This window comes from Hippopotamus amphibius, chromosome 6 (assembly GCF_030028045.1).
Source record: "Hippopotamus amphibius kiboko isolate mHipAmp2 chromosome 6, mHipAmp2.hap2, whole genome shotgun sequence".
Lineage (NCBI taxonomy): Eukaryota > Metazoa > Chordata > Mammalia > Artiodactyla > Hippopotamidae > Hippopotamus > Hippopotamus amphibius.
The window spans coordinates 47930332-47946843 of record NC_080191.1 but is presented as its reverse complement, the minus strand read 5'-3'; the positions used below and the strand labels follow the sequence as shown (position 1 = coordinate 47946843).

Genomic DNA, 16512 nt, shown 5'->3' with positions numbered 1-16512 from the left:
GATTTTAATGCTCATGTATAATTCTTCATAAAAATGGATGAATCGTAAGTCATCTATTTGTAAAATTATTGGATTGTCTCTCCCACTAGTTTACAAGCTCCACAAGGGGAGAGGTACTTCCTGTTTTTTCTTCTGGCCTAAGTGGTAAGGAGCACCTTATACATGGTATGTGCTCCACCAATACTTGCTGCAGGAAGGAAAGAAGGCACTTTCAGTGAGAACTTACTAACATGGTCTAAGTGCATTGCTCTTTGGTGAGTGTACACGTGGCTGCAGAGACCCTCGAGAGAGCCGTTTCTGCCCCCTTTCTGACTGGCGCTATCCACGTGAGATGTTCTAAACATCCTCACGCTCCTCGGGTTAAATCTGCTTTCCCTCCAGCACCAGCATTCAAGTGAAAAGTGTTAAGCAACTCGGCAGTTGATTTCACTATTTTTACGTTCTTTAGATCTACACGCATTCAACAGGATATTCTACTATTCATCACAGAAAGTGTGCAATCAATCAGCTCCCAAACAGAATGAGGCGAGTTCATGAGCTAGCCTCGAAAATGTATTACCACTTATAGAACAAAATTTCTGTGTGAAAATATGATCCCAGTTTCAAATGACTAGCTCATGAATGTACTTTTGAAACCCAAACCCGTTTGTACTACAACATACTGATAGATGCTATGAAAGTTTCAACTTTATAATGCCGTGAAGTTAAAAAATGTAATCTAAAGTAAAATATTTTGTACCTTTCCTTCCTTTTTTCTTTCCTCCTTTCGTCACCCCTTTTCTCTTCCCGTGTTTCCCAAACACAGTTTAAAAAAAATTCCCTATATTCCAAGTTGCATCAGCAGACGAACCTCCAAAAAAGTGTTAACTGTGACTCACCTCATTGTAATTCTCCTTGTAGGATTTATGCAAAAGGAGTGAAATCCAAGAGAATAAAATAAAACTTTAAAAATCCCTTCAAGATTTTCTATTTCCTACAGGATGGACAAGTAAAAATCCATTCTGTAGGAAATAGAGTTATATAAAAGATTTATATTTTGTTTCATATAACTTAGAGGAAACCCATAGTCCCTGTTAACTGCCGTCTCTAATTAGTTGCAGACCACTTAACTCCACAAATATTTTCAAGGATTAATGATAATTGACACGTATTATGCTTTTAATCTTCTAAGTAATGTTAATATTGATTCATTTTTCTTAGAATCTTGGGGTGGTGCCAGACTCTATCCCAGCAGAAACCGAGGCACCTTATGACCAACCCACAATAGTTAAGTTGACCTGGTTATGCATGTTTACCCAGGTTTGTCTCTTTGCCGTGCCCTCCGCTCAGCTCAGCTCCAGCCATCACCATGGTAACTTCCCTCTTTGTGTTCTTCCATCAGCCACTTTCATCAAACCCCAAGGAAGCCTACAGACCCATGAATTCAAGGGCTCTCAAACTTGGCTGTGCCTCAGAACCATGTGAGGGAGCATTAAAAAAAAAAAAGATACAGATGGTGCATGGGTCCCATCACAGACTATGAATCAGCATTGATTGGTTGCTCTCTGAGCACGAGACCTGAGCCAACCTGGCTGACCAATGTTAGTGCAGTTTTAATGGCATGGAAAGAAGAAAGCATTAGTCAGACCTCTACAAAGGGAGTTGTTTTTAAAGGGAAAGAGGGGTTTTCACTGGGGATCTGGAATGGTTAATTTTATGGGTTAATTTTATTGACTGGGCCACGGGGTGTCCAGATATTTGGTTAAACATCATTCCGGGTGTGTCTGTGAGGGTGTTTCTGGATGAGATTAATGTTTGAATGAGTAGGCTCAGTAAAGCAGACTACTCTTCCCAGTGGGGGTAGCTTTCACCTAAATCCACTGAAGGCCTAAATAGAATAAAAGGCTGAGTAGGGTAAGGGAGAACTTGATCTCTCTGCCTGTCTTCTAGCTGGGACATTGGTCTTCTGCCTTTGGACTCAGACTTGGACTAGAACTTCACCATCTGCTCTTCTGGTTCTCAGGCCTTTGAACTTGGACTGAAACTATATGATTGGCTCTCCTGGGCCTCCAGCTTGTCGACTTTAGATCTTAGGACTTTTCACCCTCTGTAGTTACATAAGCCAATTCCTTATTATATACACACATCCTATTGATTCTGTTTCTCTGGAGAACTCTGACCAATATAGGATCATAGTTCTTTCAACTGTGTGTTCTAGTATAAATATATATAAAGGTACACAGAAAATATTTGAGAGAGATTTTGCAATGCTAAGCCATGAAAGCAAAGAGGACAAGGTGTCAGCATGTTAGAATAAAGGTTGAGAAAGTCCCTACTTTTGGAGAGAAGACCCCTGTTCCACTGACGGGATCTATGTGGGAATGCAGAATAAATCAATAAAGTTTTCATAAGAAAATGCTTACATTCGATTCACATACACATAAGTGATCTCCCATGATTCTAAAAAATAGGATGGTGAGATTGTGAGTATAGCTTAAAGGTGAAGGCACTGCCTGACTATATTGAATAATGATAAGCTCCCTGCTTCCTCAGGTCTAAAATGTTTACTGAAAAGATAAATAAAAAATATCATCAGGAGGAGAAAGGCAGGGCTGCATGCTGAAGTCAGCAAGACAACAAGGACACAGAGATTCTCGGGGATCAAAAACTCTTTGGCCTTGGCCTTCTCGTTTTCATTCTGGCTCACGGTCCCTGTGGTCTGTGATCTATGATGTTGACCAGAAGTCACAGTGTTCCTCATGGCTGATGTTCCCTGCTGCATTTCCTTCTCTTTTGATCATTCATCTTTCAGTCTTTTATTCATTTTTTTCATCCCTATTTTAAGAAGTTGAGAGATGTTTTAGGAAATACATTAAAAATCAGTCACATTAATATGAGAGAGCGTTAGATGAGGGATGAGGGCTATTGGGGAAATTATGTTCTCCATTTAAAAACACTTAAAAGTGAAAGAAAAAGTGTAGTAATTGCAATTTAAAGCAAATCATTCTAAATACAGATAAAGCAAATAGGATAAGATAAAGGAATCTTTTTGTGTTCCTATGCCAGATCTTTTCAAGCAAACTTTCCAAATACAGGCAACTGCGGAGAAAAAAATTCACAAGCAAATAATTTAGCATATGACACTTAGCAAAATCTAATGAAAAATCAAATATGATTTCAATATAAACTGAATGCAAAAAAGAAACTTTTGCAAATACATTACTGGTTTTAACATAAGTTGCTATATAAGATGTGTTGCAACAGATATATTCTATAATTTAGACTTTAAGCTTAGTTGCGTGGCTTACTTATGTAACTCTACAAAATGATGAGTCTGGAAGACTTGAGCTTATAAGGAAAAAATGCCTTCATTTTAGTGATTCCAGTTTACACTCACAGAAATATCAAATTACTTATTGAAAAATCCCAGATGAAGTAAGAAGGAATGTTCTGGGAAGTTGCTGTTGACAGTATGTTGCCCTGATCTTATAGATGTATGTTTCCCAGGATTACTTAGTGAGGATTATCAGCATTTTAAAAATGAGACTGGCCAGAGTTCTTTTACAGTCTCCTCAGGGATCTCTAGAGGGGCTGAACGGTCTTTTCTTCTTTTTAAAAAAGAAGCATAGAATCTGATTTTGCATAAAAATCTGAGAGCTGGCTTCAGAGAAGTAATGAAGAATTATGAGAATTAATTAAGAATGAATGAAGAGAAATGACTTGTTCCCCAATGTCCTTCCAACAGCCCACCTTGACTGCCCTGACCTTGGACTGTCACAACTGTCCCATGATGGTCGCGAAGCGAGGTTACAGGAGGAGAAGCTGAGGGGGACCTTTCCAAGTCATACCAATTCAGCAGCCTGATCACTGACTTCCAAATAAGGTTAAAGCACAGCTTCATTATCCAGATCCTGAAATGTCAGCCAACTTCACCAGCATGAGACGTGCAATCAAAAGGAGACGCTGGACACCAACAGAAACACACCACTCAGTAAAATGGAAATCCACGTAGCAACAATTGATGTCAACGTCGCTGAACATTTTTAAACAGCTACAGGAGATTACTCTGCGGGTGCTCATACGGAGATAAAAGAAACGTTCCCTGCCTGGTGTCTAAATCTGATGAAATGGAATCATATCCACTGGGCAGTTTTCAAGCCCAGAGAGTTACTTCTTCCTACCGTCCTTTCTTTATCCACCACCTGCACCTTCACCCCCGTTTGCAGCTTACCCTCCATTTTAAGCTCCCATCTCCCCACTTACAATTGGACCCTTTGAGCATCTTCCTTTCCTTCAGCAAATATTTGAAAAAACACCTAAGAGAAACAACAGTGGGAAGCCAATTTTCACCATTACCTAATTTTTCCAACCTGTTACAAAGTGCAACTAATAAAGTCAAGAGGGAGTAATATTCCTTGTGCACGTTAAACACTCATGATAAACCAACACCAAATGCAGGAGCCGAGTTTTGACAATGTGGTGAATACCCTTCTGGAAACGGCTGGTGAAATGGCACTCCTTGAAGGCCCATATTCCACTAACTTGGCAAAGCTTCACTTCAAGGTCATTTCCAAATGCTCGTCTTGTGCAGAGCAGCCTGCGTGGAGCAGCACTAGCGTGGCACCAGGTCAACCCATTAGTCATTGCTGGAGTGAGCCTTCTGCGGAGAGGCAGCCTGCTTCAGAGTCAGATGGGCTTCAGAAAAGCACGCCAAGAAAACTTTAAGATTTGAGACGTTACAGAAAAAAGGTCGCAGCATCTTTTAATTGCCTACTATCCTTGCAGACGGTGGCTTTTCATATTTTTATGCAAATATTACATCTCTACCCAGTGTGAAAACTGGGTTAAAAAATGTGGTAAGTGAGTTTGTGCATATGTCTTCAATTGAGTACAGTGCTGAGTGCCAAAATTTGACCAAGCTGATCAGACTGTAGGTCTGTGTGAAAGCCTGAAGTGGTGGAATCTAGTTGCTATAGCTGCAAATTAAACAAATAAATGAGACACCATGGAATGCAGCAAAATATCTGTGGTCTGATTAGTTCATATTTGCCATATGTGTGAATATTAGCAGTCAAATTCTGAGTTTAAGCAAAGTTCTTTTCAAGAAGAGCAACTGAGGGCAAATGCTTAAAAATAAAGAAAGATGATTTGAAGTCTATGTCCAAAGATAAATATTTTACATTTTATATGAGCTTTTAAGGAATTTCATTAACTTTTTAGGCTAGGAGTATATACAAATTCCATGTTGCTGAAAACACAAGATTTCCACCGGGGCACTTTCCCTGGAAGCTTTAGACAGAGTTTGCCATAACTTGTTACTTATTATATGATAATAAGTTAAAATCATCTGCCAAGGGACTTATCTTATCATGTCCTATCCTATCCCATCCTATTTTAGAGGACTTACATTTATTTGGCTTACTATGTGGCAGGCACTGGGCTATGTACTTCCATGGCTTCAATCCATCAAATTCCCACAATAAGCTACACATTCCCCACTAGTGGAATTCAGCAGAGAAATTTAGAAAGACTTTTGAGCAGAGAATGCTATTCTGACTAGCCTCTTAAATACACTAAACGGTTTCCATAGAATAATAAAACCAGAGAAAACTACAGAGGTCACTTGGTTCAGTTCCCCTTTCTAGGTGGCTCACAGGTCTGCATCTATTAGAAGTGCGGCATACAGAAACAGAGCAGCTTTCTTCGAGTTAACCTGGCGTGAGAAAGAGAATGGAGCGAAAAAGGCATTCTGTTGTGTGTGCGGTCACGGCAGCAAGGAGGTATAGAAAGGCATGTTTATTACCATCAATCTTTTTACCCTACACATATAGATAGTAGCAATGTGAACAGCAGCACTTGGACATATAAGATAATTAGATCTATTACTTGGTCACACGAATTACAGTACTTGATAAGGATGAAAGAGTTTGCATTAAAGGGAAACATTTCCACCAATCAGGGCTAATCTTTGCACTTAGGTTAAAACAAACCTTACTTAGATCATTAAGTGCAAGCTCCTTCTCTGAATACGGATAGGGCAGAACAATAGGAAAAAAAATCACTCTTGCTTAGATGAAAAGGAAAATAATTTAAAATGCCAGGAATGTTTACCACTTCTTGATGAAGCATGTTTGTGAGCTATAATGACAATTCACGTTGAAATGCATGTCTTTAATTTGATGTTAAAGCTCCACGGAGAGAGGCCCTGGGTACAGTAAGTGCCGTGGGGTCGGGCAGCACAGCATTCTACTCCCAGCTGGTCCACTCACCAGCGCGGGGAGCTTGGACAAGTGGACATCACTCTCAGTAACAGTTACTGCTGCCCGTTCTTCCTGTCTGCCACCACGTATGTCATCTTCATCTAAATATGTCTTGACCTTAGGAATCAACCATCCTCTCCAAGCACAGTTACAACGTGGTTACAATTTTCTGCTCTGAAAAATCAGGTATTTTGTTACTGACTTTACTCAGAGTGTTGTCTCTAAAGCAGCTTCAAATCAATGGCACAAACTTAGGCACCGCAATTCAAAACGAAGAGTGCATCATTTTACTGAACCCCAGTATACCCATTCAATGATCCTCAAGTTCTTAGTTCTGCAGCTTCCCCAGAGCCCATCCCATATTCACACTGCATTTAACCAGCTGGAATTGCCTAGGAATACATCTTACGGTGCTGCATTTTGTGTAAAAACAAAAATAACAGCAACTTTAAATCTTAGCTTAACCACACACAAGGCAGGTAAGAAGGATGTGGAAGTTTTAGTGTAGAGTACAGTGAAACTGCTGAAAAAGTTAATGGAAGCTTGGACAACACTAATAAGCAAGGATGATTGCACTTGCCAAATCATGTGAAACTGTAAAAACAAATTTAGACAAGCCGAAGCCTGGTCAGGGAAGACAGTGTGATGAAGGGTGTGTATACCATTTCTTCAATAAACGTTTACTGAGCGTGCACTTAATCCCAGAGACTACGCTAGGTTTTTTGGAGGAAGGATGAAAAAAAAAAAGTTGCTGTCTTTTATGGCCTCATAACCCATTGGAGGTATAAACAAGTAAATAGAATAGTAACCAAACAATGTGATGAGAGAAGCCATAGGTGTATGAACAAAATGTTATGAGTGCCGGGAGAAGACCTACTCAGATGCCGAGGAGCCTCTGGACCGCTTCACTCACAGTGGTGTCTGAGAAAGAAATGTAGAAAGTGGCCATCAGACCTTCAGTTCTTCTAGAAAAGTAACTGAGGCAGCAATGCGGAGAGAGGTCTGGTGAGGAGACAGTGGGGAGGAGAGAGATGAATTGAGCTTGTTGCCTCAGTTCAGATAAGGGATGATGAAGCCTTGAACTAAAGCAAGGATGGTGGAGGGGAGGAGGCTGGGCAGCCTCGGCAGCTACTTTGGAGGTATATATGATACGGCTTGCCAACTAACTGTGGGGGTGTGGTAGAAAGAGGAGCTTTTAGATGCATCTTGCCATTATTGACATGACGATGCAAGATGGGTTACAAGATTTAGAGAAGGGGTTAATGAGTTCTTTTCAATATGTTTATCTCAAGGTCCTTGTGTCAAATGCAGAGTGAGATGCCCTATAAGAAACTGGACCAGGAAGTACAGACTTGGGAATGACCCTTGTAGGGCAGAGACTGAAGTCATGAGAGAGAGTGAGATCCTCTTGGAAGAGAACATAAGGAGAACAAATAGGACTGATGTTTCCATCATGAATAATGGATGAAGGGACTGGGCAGATCTGGACTTAAATAGGACGGAAGACTCAGTTCCTCATGAGAGTCTTTCCTAAGCTGAAGACGCCACGGTCTTGGTCCACTGTTGAAGCTCCATCAGTGGAGATGCTCAAGCAGAGACTGAATTTGCCAGGATATTGTTCAAGTGATTTAAGTATCACATGGTATAGAGACCAGATGATCTTTAGAGTCACTTCCCGAGTCTAAGATTCTGGGATTCTGTGCCTCTGTGATAGAAAATGCAGCTTTTTTCCACTGCATTTTCTTTGGCCGCGGTCACTGATGCTTGCTGAAGTTGGAGCTTCAATTAAAAGGGAACTGGAAAGGATATAAGGATGGACTTCTGCCAAGGAGTTAGGTCTGTGGCTAATGAATGATCTGTCTGTGGTAGTGAAGAAGGAAGCCAGTTCCTAGGACAATACCTTCCTGCCTGTCCCCACCCCTCCCCCAACTATGAAGAGCTGAGGACAAATGAATGGGAAACATATGAATGAAGTTTACTTTGAAATATCTATGGATTTAAGGATTAGGGGTAAAAAAAACTTGAGTAAACCACACTTTGGGTTGTGCTGACCCCAAAATATCTGAATATAATTTATAGACCTTTTGATGAACTCACACTACTGCTGGGCCATCTATTAAATGTAGCAAGAAAAAGGGCAGAATGTAAGCCAAGTAATATTAGCCTTGAATTCTACCCCAGCATGGAAAATCAGTTCTACAAAGGAATTTGTGATGGCAGGAAGTTGCTTTAAAAAGCCATTGTCTGACTATTACCCTGGAGAAAAAATAACTAATACCCAGATAAAATAATCAATATATGGAAGAGCTTTCAGTGCATCTGATCTGGCCTGTAGCTCTTAGATGTTCCAAGGACCCATGGTGTGTTCTTCAGATGTCAATTCTGGTCTTTTCAGGTAGGAGAAGCAACATATGTACAACCAATAAGCCCTCTGGGGGGACAGCAGGCCATGCATGTAAGATTTGGCTGCAGTGCAGCTGAATTTGAAAAGTGAAGTAAAATGCAAATTAGGAAAAAAGTAAATGGTTTGTGGTTGCATACTTTGTCAACAATTATGGAGGGGAAAAGAAAAAGAGTGGGATAAAAGAGAATAAGAGAACACGTGGACACAGAATATTGATGAAGTCAATTCATTCATGCAATAAATTAGGCACTGTTCTAGGTGCTTGGGATAAATCAGTCACTAAAAGATCCCGGGGACTTCGCTGGCGGCACAGTGGTTAAGAAACCACCTGCCAATGCAGGGGACAAGGGGTCAATTCCTGGTCTGGGAAGATCCCACATGCCGCGGAGAAACTAAGCCCATGCACCACAACTACTGAAGCCCGTGCTCCCTAGAGCCCACGTGCCACAACTACTGAGCCCACGTGCTGCAACTACTGAAGTCCATGTGCCTAGAGCCCGTGCTCTGCAACAAGAAAAGCCACCGCACTGAGAAGCCCACGTACCGCAACGGAGAGCAGCCCCTGCTGGCTGCAACTAAAGAAAGCCTGTGCGCGGCAACGAAGACCCAATGCAGCCAAAAATAAGAAACAAAGATCCCTGCCTTTACAGAAATTATATTCTAGCAGAGGGAGATGGACAATAAGCCATAAATACAACATATAAATAAAACCATATAATATGTCAAGGACACTAAGTGCCATGAGCAGGATAAAGAGCGAGGGGACTCTGGGGGCACGGGGGTGGCTGGAGTGCCGAACATGCTGTTCAGAGGAAGCCTTACTGAGAAAGTGAGAGTGAACAAAGATTTGAGGCAGGTAAGGAAGTGAGTCAAACAGATCTCTTGGGGAGAGCCCTGTAAGACAAGCAGGGTGCTTGGTGTGCTCAACAAACAGAAGGGAGGCCAGCTCAATCTACTAACATCTATTGATTCCTCAAATGATTATTGAGTACCTATAATATGCCAAGCACTATACCAGGCACTACGGAGTCAAAACTTAATCCCCAAAGCTCAAGAAGCCATGAAGGAGATATGGTATGTAAAATGTGTGGTTTGACCTTGCCATTGTGCTTCCTTTACCCTAAAACATTTTTAACTCCCTATCCCCCAGTCTTCCTCTTTCTTACCTTCTTACTCCATCTCCCTCCCTTCTGTGGCCATTTCTCTTCTCACCCATAATGTTCACTCCTTTCCTTTTCTCCTCTCCCTATCTTGTCCCCTAGCCTCTCTCTATCTCCTCTTTTTCTTTCCAGTTCTTTCAGGATTTTTTCTTTATCTTTGACTTTCTGTAGTTTCAAAATAATACGCCTAGGCATAGTTTTTTGTTTTGTTTTTTGGTTTTGTTTTCTGGGGTTTTGTTTGTTTGTTTGGGCATTTATCCTGCTTGGTGTTTGCTGAGCTTCCTGGATTTGTGGTTTGAGGTCTGAAATTAATTTGAGGGAACTTCTCAGTCATATTTCTTCTCTTTCTCTTTCTTCTCCTTCTGGCAATGCCATCCTACATCTGTTATACCTTTCATAGTTATCCCACAGTCCTTGGATATCTGTTCTGTTTTTTCAGTCTTCGTTCTTTCTGCTTTTTGGTTTTTGAGGATTCCATTGCTATATCTTCTAGCTCAGAGATTCTTTCCTCAGCTGTGTCTAGTCTACTAACAAGCCCATCAAAGGCAGCCTTCATTTCTGTTACAGTGTTTTTTATTGCCAGCATTTCTTTTCGATTCTTTCTTAGGATTTTCATCTCTCTGTTTACACTGCCCATCTGTTCTTGCACGATGCCTGCTTGGTCCACTGGAACCCTTAGCACATTACTCATACTTGCTTTAAATCCCCAGTCCGATGATTCCCATATTTCTGCCATGTCTGGTTCTGATGTCTTACTCTGTCTCTTCCAATTGCGTTTGTTGTCTTTTTGGTATGCCATGTGGGTCTGGTTTTGTTTTCTCCTTGATAGCGGGACATACTGTACTCAGCAAAAGCAACTGCTGAATAAAAAAGCACTGGTAACACGGTGGTGAGGTGTCAGGGCAGGGGAACTGTTCTATAGTCCTATGATTAGGACTCAGTCTTTTAGTGAGACTGTGCCTCTGAGCTATGAACTCCCCAAGTGTTTCTCGGATTTTTCTCCCCCTTTAGGTAGGACACGAAGGCTACAGCCAGTTGGAGTCGGGTATAACTCTCCCTGGCCGGGTCAGTTAGGCTCTGATGATACTCCAGCAGGTTAGGCTCTGGTTAACTAGTTTCCCCTGAGGTAAGCCTTGGTAAGAGCTGAGTGTTCTGGTGTATTTCACAATGGTTCCTTTTCTCTTCCCTCTGCTGCAAGCATGAGGGGATGTTTCTCTAAAATTTACTGTGGGAATCTGGTTGAGCTCTTGCAGGTAAATCTCACAATATTGTGGGCCTCTCTCTATGCCTGGGCCACCCTGGAGTTTTTCACTCTCAGGTTGTTCTCACTGAGCCTCCGGTAGTCAGTCCATCAATTACCGTTCAGGTTTCCCTCCCCTGGGGCTGGTCCCCATGGTGGTTTCTGCTCAGGAGACTCTGCTCCAGTTTAGTTGTTATTCTCTGCATTTGCTTGTCTGTTTCTCTAACCTTGGGGTAGCAGTTTGCTCTATGTTCTCCCCTCTCATATAGATCCAAGAAGAGCTGTTGATTTTTCAATCTGTTTAGGTTTTTACTTGTTATGATGGAGCTGCAACTTCCAGGCTCCTCATATGTGGAGCCGGAAAACCCTATCTGTCTCTCTACCCCACAAACTTGTTCAAAGGTTTCTCAAATATTATTTAAAAGAATACATTTTCTCAATTTACAATATTTCTGGTTGAAATAATAAATAAGAAAGAAAATGGACAAAAGCTAAGATAAAATACCTTAAAATCCATTACTGATTTAAAGAGATGTAATCAAATCTTCATGTCAGAATTTAGACTGGCAATATCTAACACAGGAGAATGAGCTCGATAGAACTAATGACCACAAATGAAAATTCACAGTGGAAGAAGCTAAAATCAGTAAAGTTGGATATGAAAAAAGGCTACACACAAGAACAGTATTCAGTAATTCTTAAAGTATCTGCCTCACTGTGGATGTAGCTTTCCTTCCTGTTCTTTGGGGTCTTATTTGTTTTCTTTGGGAGGTCCATTGGGAGTCTTAGAAAGAGGTTCTGGAGAAATTTCTGACCTCTGTTCCAATCTTACTTTCATTTTTGAAAATTTCCAGATATCTTCTAGTTACTTTAGAATATATTGGGGAAATTGAGAAAGATCAGTTTTTTTCATATGAAAAAAGTCTTCTGTCAACCAACAGCTTATTTTATGAAATATCCAATATCAGGGTAGCAGACTCCACAGGTCATGAAATGCATAATCTTTGTATCCCAGAAATGGAAAATTTCCATAAGCTGTATTATTTACCAAAAGAATAACATCAAATTTGAGTTCCTGCAAATCCAATGATCATCCAAGTAGTATTTAATGCCTTCTCTTCTGGGAAAGACAGATGTACAAAAACTTTAGTAATCACTAAATGTCAAAATAATATTGAACAGAATAAACATTTGCCTAAATTAAGGTTCTCTTGAGGATCAGTTACACATAACAACTGACAAATCAAGCATGTTGAGAGGTGGGATTTATTTTTTTGTCTCCTGATAAATTATATGGGGAATGAACTCCTGCTGTGATTATAAGAACATCTAGGTCATGTCTGCTTAAAGATCTGTGGGATAATAATAATATCCTAACCTTCTGCAGTGCTTGGCATTCTCAAAGCACTTTATAAACATTAATTAGGTCTTCAATAAGCTAAGAGACTGTCTTATTGTTGGTTTTTTTCCTGTTATAGCATCACTGAGAGTCTGCAATCTTTCTAGAGTTTAAATATTTATTGATTTATTGCTTTTAATGTATATTTACTCCATTGACAATGCTTTGAAATTATAATCAGCAGAAGAGAAAGGTTCATGGTTCTACTTTTGCAACTAAGAAACAAACCAGAATAACAACAGTGCTTCTCGTTGTTCAAGTGAACACAGCCTATTGGGGATACTCTGTTGGTTTGGGAAACTATTTTCCTACTTCATCCACGCCTTTCCCATCCTTTAAAATTGCATATGTTTTTCTCATCCTATAACTACACAGTGCCTAGCAGAGTGCTTTGCATGTGGTGGGTTTTCAATAAATGTTTGCTAGATTGAATTAAACCAGAGCTCAGCCCCCGTACATGGCCGCCATGCAGAATCCTACCACAACTGTCTGTGACCACTCTCATTACATTTTGGAAACTCTGATTCGTTTGCTGATATCACTTCTGTTTTTCTTTTTTCTGATTATCAGTGGACTGAGAATAAAAGGTGATAGAAAGAAAGAAATGTAAACTTGACATTCTTCTAAGTTCCAAAAGCAAATACACAAACATCCTTTTTATTATTAACACTTAGTGAATGCTTAATGGGCATAATGTGCTGTTTGAATTGCTGAGAATACAAAGATAAATAGACTTGCATGGAGAGAACAATTTTTGATTTTGGATATTGGACTGACTCCATTTAAATGTGCTATACTTTATATGCTTGTATTTTTAGTTGTAATAAATTAAAATTCTTCGTGGGGTGCATGTGCTATTTTAACGGAGTCTGAAGATGATAACCTAGTGTTTACAAAGCAAAGATATACTACCCTTCTATTCACCCATTTCCTCTTCTCTTCTGCAAATAAATTCTAGGATTGCCTGCTGAGAGAAAAGAGGAAGACAATGGAAAAGAAGAGATAGAATATTTTCCTTTAGTTATAATCATGTCTAACTTCTGGCAACTTTAGTGCAAATCAAAATTGAAACCCCTGTGAATTTCAGATCCTATAAGTTTTCTCTTATGCCTGTTTGAATGCTGCAAATTCAAGGCTGACTTGATGATTCTTCTGAAAAGGTGCCATGATAGACATACACTGCATCTCAGTTCTGTGGTGCAGGGCTCTGGATCCCTAGAAATTATGGTGACATTCGTCAAACAATGAACATTCTCTCTTGGAATTCTTGTAGTTATAAAGATCTAAGCAGGCAATAAGAGCAAACAGGTCTAGAGGGCTGTAAACCATTTGCAGAAATATTTGAAAGTTACAAATTAAACCAGACAGTATTAAATAAAATATGTTCTATCTCCTACATTGTTAGATATATTTTCGTAAAACAAAAAAAAAATATGATTGGATGAGTAGTAAAATTTATAAATTACAAATATAAATCTTTAATATAATATAAATATCCCCAAATTTTATTTTCTTGCCTTCATTTCAGCAAATTCAGTAAATATGTTTTTATAATAGAAATTCTAACAAAATTTAACCTCTACTGATAGTATTAATCTACAATATCAATTAAAAATAAAATATAAAGTGTACACAATCTGAATGTTTTCAGCAAAATATGCACATTAAACAAATGTAAACATTTTAATGAATTATTTTCATATTTTTATAATTAAATATTCAAAAGTAGCTATTAAAATTAAAGGCAAATACAAACTATAATTAATTAAATGTAATTTAAGCAAAGCTGAAAATGCTGATTTAATTTTTTGATGTTTCATAAATCATATTACATATTTTATAAAGATTAAATTATTCGTGATTCCAACATTTAATGTTCATATTTTAATTGCCAATCCAAAGAATCAGCACCATGTTTTATGCATGTTGTATTTAAAGTTTTATATATACATATTTAGAGTAATGTAAATTGTTTAATATTGCAGGATATTCCTTACCCACCAAATACAACGTCTTTGTTAGTAATTCTGGAACCATGAATTGGACCATGCAAAAACCCACGAAATGGTTATTCAGCTTTTGTAAGACCAAATTCATTGGGAAAGAAATCTATTGAGCTCATATTATCTGAGAGGACTTGACATGTTCATTAATTTATCTTTTCCCTTTCCTAAATATTTTTGTCATTCAAATCCTCCTTGCATTTCTAAGTAGTGTTTTTCTCCAAGAGTGAGAATCATAACCCATCAAAGCGAATCAAGGGAAAATTAGGAGCGTTCAGCTGAAGTTCTAATAACTGCATACAAACTTAATAAACCATTCATTTGAAATATTAAATACTGCCAGGATCTGCAAAGATTGTGATTTATTCTCTGGCCGGAAGGTAACACTGTACAGTTTAGGGATGTAGACAACAGGCCAGGTTGCCCAGGACTCTATTTCTACAGCACATGATGCAATCATTTGTTCTCAGCTAAGGCCCTTCTGGTGCCAGAAGCTTTCTAAGCCTCAGTTTCTTCATCTGTAAAAGGGATAATAATTTCTTGTTCACAGATCCAGTGTAAAAAAAAGTTATATAGCCTGACACATAGTAGGTTCTTGAAAAATAATAGCTACTAGTATTGACTGGCAAAGAATTATGGGGACTGGCTGTACTGCATTAGTCATCAATCTAATGACTGTGTACTGGTCCTTCTATATGCCAGGTGGCTGGGTAGAGACACAGGATTCGAAGGCTGCCATTTTGCACTAGCTGTATAACACTTTTGTGGGAGATACAGACATGCACGATGGAGATATGAAAGCACCGGGCCAGCACAGCTAACAGCAGAGTGAACCTGGCTTGCGAGAGTGGAGAAAGGCTCCGTGGAGAAGACAGTATACAAGCCTGCAGGATAAGCAAGAGCTTCCCAGTGAAGAATAGGAAGGGCACTGGGGGCAGAGGATTGCAAAGACTGGGAGTTAGGAAAGCATTTTCACATTTAAGAAAAGCAAAAAGTTGGAGAGAGGCAGAGTAACCATGCCAGGCTCCTGAGATGGTTAGATTCAATTGACAAGACCCAACTGATCTGTCTGTAACTAGACCTGAGGTGCCATGTTAATCCTTCTACAGTGTGGCTCTAATCAGACTGAAGGAAAATTCCAGTTCTCTGAGATGTGCTACTTTTGAGGACTTGACTTACAAAAGGTTTGATCAACGCCCCTCAGCACAATAATGTCTGTTTGTTACTACACACCACTTTTCTCAAAATATACCAAGATTGGGGGCAGAAGGGAAACACTTATTTTGGACCTCAGATGTGCGATTTCCAGTTCTTCATTCCCCTGCAATTTCTGTCATGTGTTGCCCTTTTCACTAGAAGCACCCAGGACATACTCTAAGCATTGCTGTAACTAAAAAATGCAGGCTTCTTAGTTAATAACGAAAGAGTACTCAATTCCAGAGATGGAAAGGGAAGACGAAACAAAATTTCTCTGCAGAAAATACACCCTCAAATCTTGTCAAGTGATGTGCAAACCAGCCAAAGTATTTGATTTGAAACTTGTGAAGGTAGCATCATGGCTAAAGCATCTGAAAGAATTAGACTGAGGAGAAGGAAAAGACCTTGCAGCTGCAGGCAAATACCCTGGGATGGGCAGAACCTGACGAGGTGGACAACCACTGCTAAGGACACCTCCCATATCTGTGGCAGCTCTCCCAGGGAAAGTAACAGCCCTGCTGATCCCCAAGGGGAAATTCTCCAAGTACAATGTTACTTTCAACACAATCTCGTTGGTGGGAAGTGGAGGAGGCATGGGTGTCCACAGTGGTGCAGGTGGGAATCAACCCTTAGTCTCCAATAGGGGCCAGGCCTTTGAATGGCACAGAAATTAAATCCGTCCTGGAATGAGCCAATTGTATTACACCTAACACCACTGACACCTCTTATAAACTGTGGATTCGTCTACCACACGGTTTTAATAGTGATGCAGTTTCATGAGAAGACATTTTTTATTTACATTCAGTTTTCTTCTCTAACTGTACTCTCTCATTACAATTTCCATTTCACAGCTATTTAGGTAGATTCTAT

General features: G+C 39.7%; 1 protein-coding gene across 1 annotated transcript in view; it reads right to left on the bottom strand.

Annotated features, from left to right (window-relative positions):
- AIG1 (androgen induced 1) overlaps positions 1-16512 on the bottom strand; it is a 241259-nt gene that overhangs the window by 137568 nt on the left and 87179 nt on the right.